At 46.4% G+C, this 12377-nt stretch overlaps 1 protein-coding gene across 3 annotated transcripts in view; it reads right to left on the reverse strand.

Moving 5' to 3' along the window:
• OGFOD3 (2-oxoglutarate and iron dependent oxygenase domain containing 3) overlaps positions 1–12377 on the reverse strand; it is a 99544-nt gene that overhangs the window by 59225 nt on the left and 27942 nt on the right. The window lies entirely within an intron of this gene.

Genomic DNA, 12377 nt, shown 5'->3' on the forward strand with positions numbered 1-12377 from the left:
TTCTAAAACTGCTAAATTGATATGAAAACCTCACCCAAAATATTTTTGCTCTGGTTCTTCTGTCACTTATGCAACTTTCTAAGAAGCACACAACACCAGAAGCTTTTTATTTATTTTTAAACACAGAAAGGATATATTTCATATCACAGGGATGTCAAAAATCCAGCCCATGGAGCCACGTCATCCAACCTCTGGTCCCAAGTTGACCCACACATAACATCCTGGACTAGCCCCACATGCAGGTTCTGGGACACACCCTGCATGCAGCACCCACTGGTGCTGAACCAGTATGGGACCACGACCCCCACTTGCCAGATTGTGTCTGTGGTGTCTGCTCTGGTCAGTTCAGGCCACAAGCCACCCACTGATCCAGGGCAGGTGCCACATGCAGATCAGGTCCCAGAGCAGACGGTGCATGTGGCACAGTCCCAGACCAAGTACAGCAGACTCTGGATCCAGCAAGTGGTGACAGGAGCAAGGAGGGCTGTCCATGGACCGATAGGTCCCCAGTACGCAACCTGCATCCACGGCTGGCCAGAGCAGGCACCACAGGGGCTGGATCCAGCATGTGGGGGAAGTCCATGGGCCTGATGCAGCCCACAGGCCAGTCAAGACAATCTCTCTTGTCTTAAGAGACCTAGAGGATTATTAGGTCATGTCGACTTGCACCTGTAAGAATGTTTATGCTAGCACTAAACACTGGTTGCACCTTCTGGCTTTGCTCAGTAAGTGTTTTGCTGAGTTAAGCATGCACTTAAGTATGAAAAAGCTAAAAAAGGGTATGCCTAGGTGTTTTCTTGAACTGCAGCCCATCTGGAAAGATCATCCCTCTGTTATTCCCAACAAGCAAAGACTCAGTAGAAGCCCATTTACACAAGGGCACAGGTCCCTTGGGTCCCTCCCCATAGGCACCAAATGCTGTCAATGCCCATTTAATTTCACCATGACTTGAGTACTTAGCATTTTTCAGAATCCACCTAAAAAGATGGGAGCATCACCCAAGAAGACAAAAGGAAAAATTAAACTATGCTCTGGCTTTCTGCTGGGGGTTCAGTTCACTAGAATATGTCTGTGCTGACATGCTTGCTCCAAAAGGTAAAGAACATTTAATTACTTTGTTTTGGGGCCACCATCTTAACACCTGTTTTAATATCCAATATTTATAAGGCCCTTCAAGGGCCTTAAAAACACTGGTTTCTCTTTTGCTTTGATTCCTTTTCCATTTTTAAAACCGCTCCATTAAATTTCATTCTACAGTCCCCATACGCAGCTTTAAATATTCACTTATGCATTATTTAAATATACATTTATTCATTATACATAACAACTTAGGGCAAGCTTGCACATTTTGCAAACTGGGGAAGGAGGAACTAAACCTTTACTCAGCTCTGTCTTCTTATTTCACAAAAATGGCAACAAAAATTAAACTTGTTCAGGCCAGCCACAGGCTTATTAAAGTTTATTTTCCCTTTCCTAAACTTAATCTGAGTAAAAATAAGCAAAATCTTCCAAAGACAAATATTTGTGTGCTTTCTGATTATAAACAGGACGGACACAATGGCAGAGCTACTAGGGTCTCTCTCTACAGATCCAAAAGCATGAGTTTTAGCCTCCTTCCTGATTCATACCATAGGCTGCCCACATTTGACACAGGTGGTAGCTCGCCCTAAACGTATAACAAGCTGATGCAAATTTTGTGCCCATTTAAATTTGCAATTCTGTCAACTTCAGTAAAAAGTTGGGTGATTCTGAAAAATTAGAGTGACCATCTTATAGCCATTTACAAAAATGATGATCAACATCTGCAGTACCTCTTCATTATGCTCAATAAGCCATGGTCTTTATGCAAACTTAATAAGTGTACATGATACAATGAATGCTAGTGGAGGAGACATTGTATTCCAGAAAAAAGATAATCAGTGTTTTAATGAGTGTCTAGTGATCATCCTTAAATCTGGAAAAAAATATTTTTAAAAGGTTTACAGGGAGTATTATTACAGGAAGCCTTATATGATCAAATGTAAAATGTGGTCAGAAAAAAAAATGAAAGGAAATCCATTCGGCTAGGGACAGACATTCAAAAAGACTGAGCCTGAATTGATTCAGTCTTTGCAGGTTAATCTAACCTGGCTAGGCTGAACTGGTTTGAAACTGGAGAGACACCCTCTCTGGACTGAGGAAATTAAGGCACATGCTTGCAGTGGCTCAGGCTAGAAGCCGGGTGCAGGGGTGGCACTAGAGCAGTCCTCCCTTCTGTTCTGCAGGGAGCTGAGCTGAGGGGGGCAGAACTCTCTCATTATGGAGGTATGCCTGCACAGTCCCAGGCTTTTCCTCACTGGCTGCTCAAGGGACAGGAGTGCTGCCAGCTCAAAGCTAGCACTCTGAGGCAAAGGGGAGGGGGGGTGCAGTGCATGCGTCTGTTAATGATACGGAGCTTTTCAATTTTCCTCCCTGCTTCCTCATATTGTCTCCAGCAAACTGATAACAGTTTTTATCACCAAATTAGCAAAACAATAGCCTCTTTCCACATTATTTCAAACTTCTTAAACAGTTTACCAGCTGACCTGTTGATTAGCTCAAGAAGCCCTAAGTGGTCACTGTTCTGTCTGCCTATCCCAGTGAAACTGGAGAGGCACACACAGAGGCACCTCTTGGCATTAACTAGCATACCACATACTGGCTATGGTCCATGCTGTGGCAGAGAGGAGGAAGGGATCTCTGCTTTAGCAGCAAGTGGTGAGAGAGGAGAGAAAGGGGGACACAGGGAAGCCAGCAGACCCTGCTGTGCCTGCAAGTCTCTGCCAAGCTCCAGCCAGGGAGCAGAGGGGAGGGGCCAGCTCTGCTGTGGAGCAGAGAGCCCCGACCAGCCCAGAGAGCATGCCGGGGTGCTGGGGGAGTCTGATTTAACTTAAACCAGCAAGGGGTCTGGGACAGACATTGCATAAACAGGTTTGAACCCAATCATTTAAGTCTGATACTAGATTCAACCAGGTTTATCTCAAATCAGTTTCAACCATTTTCAGACTGGTTTATGTGCACTGAATATCTGTTCTGTTACAGGTTTAAACCAGTTTCTGATCACTTAAACTCATTTATGTGTAATGTCTGTCCCTAGCCTTTTTATCTGCAAAGGGTTATAAAACACAGAGGATCCAGCAGCTAATTCCCAACAATACCAATACAATTTACTGAAATTTTATGGAGTCAATGGACCAAATGCCACAGTTATATTAACCTTTTCACAATTGTTCTCTTGCTTACTAATGTAAAAAAGACATTCAGAGAGAACAATAAATGTTTCACACTAAAGGAAGCCTGCACTAATGCACTGATCAGGATGAGCTACATGCAGCAGTGTAATTTGCTATTTTAGATATGTGATTGCTTCACACTTCATTTCAAAGAGATATAAACTAGCTGGCATGACAGAGGTCTCACTTTATAGGCAGGGACCTATGGAAATCATGACTGTACATTTTTCATGGAAAATGCAAAAATCAAACAATTTCCACAAGAAACAGCGGGCTCCACAATTTTGGCAGGCCTGCTAGAAAAACAAAAAACAAAAACAACAACAACAACAAAAAACTTACCAGCAAGCAGAGAAAAGGGTGGGAAGCCCTTTAGTCTTGGAGCAGGTGGCAGGGAGGCTGCGAGCAGCTGCCCCCAGGTCTGTGGAGTCCCAGCCCGGCTCGTTGTTGGCAGCGGGTGCACGCATGCCTCAGGGCTGATGGCAGGGAAGGGGCTGGGGCTCCACTGCCCCTGGTCCTTTCTCTACCATCCACCCCATGGCGCATGTGGAGTTTAACTGAATGTTTAGATTGGGGATGGCCCAAAACCACATCTTAATTCCCCAGATTAAGCCTGGGAAAGCCATTAATCCACACTTAATAATGAGTGGATTAATGGCTTCCTCTGATTTAATCAGGGTAATTAAGTCATTGTTTCATGGCATCTGCCAATCTGCAGGGAGGGGTGGGACTGCTGGGACCCCTTGGCCAATTAGAGGTGTGGAAGGGCCCTGCCACGATCCACCCATGAAAATGGTGGCCCCACAATCACCCCGCCAAATCAGCTACCTGCCTCCTCAAGTTGGGGAGAACCCTATTTATAAAGAAAGCTATCCCCAACTCGAGAAACTGGAATACCAAAACTGGACTAACACATAAAGCAACACATCTTTTAAGTCACAGCACAATGAGCAAAAGAGTTAACTTTCCTACAATAAAAACTGAAAAGTAAAGGAACAGAGCTAGTGCTGCCTGCTATGTTGGTGGCAAGTCATAAACAAGTAGTAAGTCAGTCTCAGAACAGGGAAAAGGGCACAACCTCCCACTTTGATCTAGCTGTCTCGTCAAACACAGCTCTAAACACAGGAGAAAGTTCAAGTTATTTTAATGCTGGATCCAACGCTGACTGACTCGAGTGGGAATCTTTCAACTGACTTTGTATCAGGCCTTTAAAAGCACACGCTTGACAACAAAACATCCATCTCTCACACAGGTCACTGCAAACACAGGACCACTCCAGCTCTTGTGAAGGGTCCTTCTGACAGCCCCAGGGTGGCTCCACTGAAGAAATGGGACCCATAATGGGAAGGAATTCATGTATGCCCATGCCCCCCCTCCACACACACACACACACACACACACACACACACACACACACACACAGCCTCTGTTTCAAAAAAAAAAAAAAAAAAGCAAAAACAACTTCCCCATCATACTCACCCTGTTTTAAAGCAACACCATGTTTCAAAGCTCAGAGCTAAAGCTGAATAGTATTCAAACACTAGGTTCCCACCTTCACTCGCATGGACTTCAGAAGAAGTTTATCACAAAGGAGGATAAATTTGGATGTGCTCAAATTGCATGCAAGTCCCATAAAAGTATATGCATGAATCCTAAAATCCATGGGTACTGCATGAGAAGCCAGAGTGATAGCCCAAGTCTGAAACTTTTCCCTTCTTCATATCCTTATTATTATTAAACCTTATTTTTGAACATCCATTTGTGTGTTGGAGAAACAATTCCATTAAGAATTTTACCTGCTATATTTTTTTCCTCAGCAATGTAGCCCAAAGTGTTTTAGATGTAATCAATTATACCAAAATTAAAGGAACTAAACCCACAGCATAAATGCACAATGAGGAACAACTGCATTAGACAATGCAATAAATAACCCAGTTTCAGAACAGCAGCCAAAGAAAATGAAAAAGATACCATGGAAAATAAAAAGGTATATTTTCAGGTCATATTTTAAAATGAGATGAAGAGCTGGTAAAACAAAGATTCATGCAATATGCTCCACAGACTCCCACTCCACCTTATTCTGTCTGTATAAATATCACAGGGGCCTGAAAATGTACTTTGCAAGTTATATTATTTAGTTGAATATTAAAAAAAGCCCTAAACCTAGAAACACCGAACTCATAATCAAGTCAAGACATGAAAGTTATTTTAAGCCAAGTCTGTATTTAATATGAGCTTCCTACAAATGTGGGATAGGTCAAACCAAATGGGTTGAACCCCCAACAAAACTAAAGACGACAATGAGACAATATATAAAGAAACTTCTATATTTCTCAGTATAAATATTGAGAAAAAAAGACAGTGAGAGAGATAGAAATACTGCTCTTTGAATGACCACTTGTCACTCAAAGAGTAAGTTTTCTACAAGACACCACAAATTTTCTTAACAGAACCTAGACCATCAACCACCTTCCTGAGAAAGCCATACTTGTAACCATAGCTGTCACCAGCTTGTTCACTAACATCCCACACTATGAAGCTGCTTGATGGAAAGACCTTCAAGAACACTCAGATTTGCAACAACGTTACACAAATCATCCACTGCATCCTCACCCACAACTTCACTTTCAACAGTCATCACTTCTTCCAAACCATGGGCACAGCTATGGGAACAAAAATGGCCCCTCAAGATGCCAACCTCTTCATGAGCCACCTGAAAGAAAAATCGTTCACGAGCCGCCTGGTACCTTGAGGTATGTAGAAAATACATTTAAAGTTGTGTCTGTGTCCAAATCGTCGACTCTCTCTGAATCTCTGATTTGGAGGGTTCTGATTTGATTCGGAGAGATTAAAGAGTCTCCTCATTTGATTCAGATGAGGAGATTCGGCTGCCGAATCGGGCTGAATCTCTGCCGAATCGAATCAGTGACCGAAGTTTTGCACAACCCTAGAGCACACTCCAAGAGGGGAGACACCTCAGAAAGGTGCCTCGGGAGGGGGCTGCGAAATGCCGCTGAGCAAGGTAGGGAAGTGGCACGCAGGAGCAGGCCATGTGCTGCAGGAGAGGCACAACGTGGGGGAACCCAAGGAGGGGCAGAAGCTTGGGGCAGAGCCAGGTGCCAAAGCCATCGGTGGCATGGGACCACAGGGCAGAGGAAACAAGGGGCTAGTGTGCATCAGGGAGCAGACCAGGGCCACCAAGACAGATGGCTGGAGGGGCAGCAGGAGCAACCCAACCAGACCCAGCCTCAGGTCAGACAGGGCTGAGGTAGGAAGGGGTGCTGACCCATTGGAGGGTCCATATTAAGGCTGCGAAGGTGCAGTGGGAAGCTGCTGAGCCCACAGAGCACAGCTTATTAAAGAGGAAGATAAAAGGCACCCAGCCAGAGGCCTGTGGGCCTCAGGGAGCACGACCCAGGGCCCACACCAGCAGACACTGATTGATTTTCACTGATGTTTGTTTCTGGATTTTCCTTTACAAGAACACTAGTATTGCAGGACTGAGGCAAGTTCAGTTGCAGAGACCTCCGTTTGTAGCCAGGGATGACCTACAAGGAGCCAGCAGCCAGGTCTCTCATACCCTCAACTGCAGGACTTCCAGATGAGAAGTAATCATTTGTAATTATACCCTCAGGACACCAATGTCCATTCTGCTGTTGGATGTGGTAAGGGTGGGGTAAAAGGGATGTTCGAGCCCCACATAGAAACTAGGGTGTAGGATCCCACAAGCCACCTGCCATGAACTGTCTCCCAAGAAGAACATCATTTAGTCATGGTCGGCAAGCAGGAACAGCAACCAGAACACGCAGGTGGTGCTAACTTAGGACCCCACTCTGACCTCACCAGGGAGTAGGGCGCCAGTGAGGGGGGACGCAAGCTGTACAACATGTACCAGCAACACACATGCACAGCCTTAGGAACACATTTCTCACAGAACAACCACCCCCTCTCTGACCTCCTATCCTCATTTTCAAGGGAAAGCTACACAAGGGCAGTGTTCAGTTGCAATCCAAAGTAAGCCCAGCTACGTATCTCGAAGAAAATCAGTAAACTCTTAGGTTCCTTCAGTCAAAAGCTGCCAAATATTGATTTACTCTAAAATACCTTCTTTGAGTGTCTTACTGTACTAAAGGCTAGCAGAAATGATGGAAAGATCCCATTTCATATATAATATGGCTGGACAAAAGAATCCATCAACAGGGCTGATGCCACAGGGCAGTGGAGTGCTTTGGAACAATTACAGACTGCACCTTTCCTCCCACATATGTCATGTTCAGGCAGCCTCTCTCCAGAGCAGGATGGCAAATGTGCGTTTATGGGACAGCTACATTCTACAGAGAATATAACAACAACTACAACAACATCTGCTAGTCTCACTTTATGAAAGCAAATTAATCTATAGTGTGCTGGGATCAAGTGTCAACCCATATTTCATGGCATCTTTCAAAGGTGAAGATGCTTCCTAGAATAGTCCAAATGTAAACTGATCTTCTGGAATTTAAATTTTCCAGACTGCAAATTTTCTTTGTTCACAATTTATCTAAAATCCACTGCGACCCTTTCATCAGTTTACTTTGTGCGCTGATTTCGGAAATGGTGTTTCTGCTTGGTCTATAGTCTCTCTATTTCAGCAGGGGCTTCTGGCCTGGGACCACATGGCTGCCCCAGCATGGGAACCTCAGGTAAAGGGGGGGGGCAGGAGACGGGCTGGTGTGGAACACGGGAAAAGCGGCCCCTCCCCCACCCCATCACCTGCACTCCCTGCTGCAGCCGCTCGCAGCAAGTGGCTGCAGCACGGGGCACTGGCCCCAGGGCGGGGGAGGGGCTGTTCCCCCTCCCCACCCAGGCTCAGCACCAGCTTGTAACCCACCCCCGCTGCCAGCCTGGGCCCCACGACGACTCCGAGCTCACTGGATGGGGCTGCACCATGACAGCAGCAGCTGCAATCCCCCTGCTTGCCGCACTGGGCAGCGTTTGCTGCTGTTGCCCACCCAGAACTCATGCCGCAGTAGGCTGTAATGAAGCTGCCACCACTGCTTCTGTGCTGCCCAAGGCGTGAGCTCCGGGCAGGCAGCAGCAGCAAACACTGCCTGGCGTGGCAAGCAAGGAGGCCGCTTCCATCTGCTTCGAGTAGCTGCTGCCGCCATGGCACAGCCTCGACAGGTGAGCCCAGAGCCAGCATGGGGCCCAGGCTGGCAGCGGGGGTGGGTTACAGGCTGGTGCCAAGTGCAGGGGAACAATGGCCCCATGCCAGGGCTGGCACCCTGTGCTGCAGCCGCTTGCAGCCCACATGGGGCTGCCTGTGCCTACTCAGGACAGCCCCACACAGGCTGCGAGCAGCTGCAGTAATGACCGCGGGTAAGGAGCCACTTATCCCCATGCTCCGCACCACCTCATTCCCTGCTGGCGAGCAGGGGGTAGGGGCTGCACGCTGCCCCCCGCCTGTATCACGGGCCTGGGGTGGCACAGGGGGTGAGCAGGCGCAGGAGCGTGGAGCCCGCACCGGTGTCCCAGGGCCAGAGCCAGCAGGGCCTAGAGCAGGCCGGCAGGGGTACAGGGTCCCAGCTGGCAGGGGCTCTATGGAGCCAGGACAGCTCCCCCACCTCCCTGCTGGTGCAGCTCAGCCCAGCTCCACAGACACCTGCCAGCCTGCACCCCACTCTGGGCCCCACCAGTGTCTGACCCTGGGACATTGGTCCCAATATGGTGACCAGGGGGTGGGGCTACCCATACAGCCCTCAACAGCTTGCCAAAACTGGGTAAGCGTCCCTCCGCCCAAACTAATTGCCCGCCCTTTCTACTTCCTGGACCTCAAGCAGGGTTATCATCACGCTTGTTAAACATGCATCAAGCTTACATGGCCAACTAAATTTTTTTGCTCCCATTCTCCTCATTGCCATTCCAGATACAACCCAAATAGTTTATGAAATACGTAAAATTATTTGAGACTCTACAAAGCCCTCTTTCTACAAATTATAATGCACTTTGACTGTCAATGCAAACTAATTCCTGTTTTCTCTAAAATGAAAAGGTCAAGAGTCAGGTTACAACAACTATATTCCAACTGCTCAGGACATATTTCCGCTTTGATCACATGCACTGGAAACAGAGCTGTTAGCACAAATGGCAGCCAATAACTGTGAATTCAAGTGAGTAGCTTAAGTAAAAACAGAAAAATCCCAAGGATTTCTGCTGATAGCAACCCTTCTGCAATTTCTTAGAATAGGGCAAGGATGATACTGTGATACACTGGACAAACTTGGGGATTTTTAGGGCAAACATGGGGAAGAACAAAGTGGTGACATTGTAAGAAAGAAGGCACCAGAGTCCCCTCTATTCTGAGAGACAATGGGCAGAACGCTTTGAAGAGATACAGGAGAAGTCAGTAGTGAGGCTGAAGTCCAAGAACAAGATACATTAAATTCACACTCTTTGTTAGTTTGCAGCCTAAGAGTACTGGCCATCAACAAATACAGGATCTGAGGAACCAAGAAGGATAAACACTACATTAGGCCTTCTGTAAAATACACAGCAACATCAGCTCACTAAGAAACAAGAGCTAGAAGAGTGTGTACACCAAATAAAATTTTACACCCAATAAAATTTTGGCTCCAGTGAGAGAGACACCCACAGTACTCCAATCAAACTACACTAATCTTTTGGTCCCTTTACTGATGTGTGCGCTACTCCCAATGAAAGACAGTGACAATGACAAATGAAAAGATAAAGTGCTTCTATAACCAAAAGGTTTCTAATAAAGATCATAAAAGTTGAATGATGGTAGGGAAGGACAGTACCTGGCTTTCTGACAGTTTGCCACATGTCTCCATTCCAGTGAGGTTTAAAAAAAAAAAAGCACCAGCCCTGCTGCTACAATTATCTGCCAATGCCACTGCTGGAATAGCCTTTAAACTAAGTATGTTGATTCTACAGTCCTATTCTGGGTAAAGATACAACAAGAGAAATGACCGTAATATACTTGGGAGCTGGTGGATAAAGCATGAGGCGGGGAATCATAACCGATTCTGAAGCAGCAGTATTTTGACACAGAAACAGTTTAGAAACCAGACTCCTGGCTCATGTCAGCTCTGCTTTGTTATTGTTGTAATCAGTAACGCTAAGACATGCATTCTATTGAGTTATTGCTCTCCAGGGTGTCATATTTTTAAACAGACCTTGGTAGGTAAATGAAAGTAATGAAGATAAATGCTCCCGAGAATAGCTTGTAACAATCCATTACAGATACAGGCTACTGGAGTCTGGGATAAAGTAGTGCCATTAAGAAGAACAAATGCATTTATTATGAAATGTTGTTTGTGCCTTTTCTGTGGCAGATTGAAACATTTTCTGAACTGACTACAGGTTCCTGTACTAGTGGTTCTCAACCCTTTCAGCTTCAAGGCATCCCCCTACCTACCTTTTCTGAATTTAGAGAACTAGAATCTAGCTGATGCTAAGTGAGGGAGGCAGGGGCACAACCTCAACCTGCTGTGCCTCTGCCTCCTCCCCTCCTTCTAGTCCAGTGGTCTCCAAACTTTTTAAGTATGAGATCACCTTTAGCATTTAAAAGCAACCCAAGGTCTACTGTGTGCTGCCATCATGCCCCCTCCCCCCAGCTCCCTCCCCCTCCCCAGCAGGTAAGTCTGTGGGGTGGGAAGGGGAGGGGAGGGGAGGGGGGAGACTGAGGCAGAGGAAGAAAAAATTATTTGGGGGTGCGCCTCCCCAGCAGGTAAGTCCCATCCAGCCGGGGACCCACTCAACTTACCCCTGTTCTTGCCTCTGTGGCACTGTCCCTCACCACAGGGGGCCTCGATCTAGCCCACACCCCTTCCCCCATCCACAAACTGACCTGCTGGGCTGGGGAGCACGCGCGCATGTACACAGGCACTCAGCCTCCCACCCCAGCCTCGGATCAACGCCAAGAGACTCCAAGATCTACTGGTGGATTGAGATCCACTGTTTCGTGACCACTGCTCTAGTCTGTATCTGAGGCAGCAAGCATGACCGCTGCTACTGAGGCTGCTCCTATGGCGTATCAAGTACCAGCGACCAAAGCTACCTACCTTTGTGGCCTCTCCTGCCAGCCCTGGGAGCACAGAAGAAGCAAGGGATGTTGAGCTGGGCTAAACAAAGCTCCATGGCCCCATATCCACCTGCCTGCCTGTGGCAGAACACACTGCTCAAGGCACGGGAGCAGTCTGCAAACAGGCTTCCAAGAGGGATGGGAAAACAGGCAGAGTTCTCAGAGGAACAGCTGTGAGCACCACTTGTCTACAGGATGGGGGGGTGGTGGAAGAGAGCACTTAGTTCCTCACACAGGAGCCACACACATTACCCTTAAAAGGATCTCACAAAATCCTGGTTGAAAATCACTGTCCTGTTCTAAGCTGCTGTCTTAGTCCCCCAGTGAAGAGAGCACAAATATACAGTATATATACCATTCTTGGGGACTTCTGATTTTATAGAATAGGAAAAACTATAAAAAAGAAACCCTAGAAACTCATCAGGTTATTGCTACACAATGGGAAGAATATGAATACGTTTAAGTTTAAAAGGCTATCATCTAGAAACTCAGCCAAATTAGACAAATATTAGCTAAAGTGGTCAAGTTAAACCAGTCAAAACTGTAAGAATGCCACAGTTCCAAAAAAGATAGGGATACTTAATCCAAAAGCCAAAACAAATATTTATTAGCACAGCAATTCTCAACCAAGTTTGCAGACACCCTTGGGTGCTGCAAGATCCTTTCACCAGTGCCGCAGGGTGCTGCACAATAATACTGTGCAGCATCCTGTGGCACCACTGAAGGGTTGTTGGGCACCGACCAGCCTCTTCTAATGAGGCTTCATTTAGTGTAAAAAGGTTGAGAAATACTGGATTAGCCTTTGTGTGAACTTCAGCCTTGACCAACTTCAACCACTAGAGGGTGCTCACATTTGTCTATGGAATGTCTTTCAGGGGAGAGACTGTTAGGAGAACTACAAGGATGTGTTATATTCCATAGCTCAAATGTTTTGCCTAATACATTGAACAAATGGAACCAAGTGTTAAAAGTGATTTAGACCTTAGCTACAATGAAACAGCTCTACAATTTTAGCCTTCAGATTTAAGTGGAAAAGCTTCCCT

Source organism: Alligator mississippiensis, chromosome 8 (assembly GCF_030867095.1).
Source record: "Alligator mississippiensis isolate rAllMis1 chromosome 8, rAllMis1, whole genome shotgun sequence".
NCBI lineage: Eukaryota > Metazoa > Chordata > Crocodylia > Alligatoridae > Alligator > Alligator mississippiensis.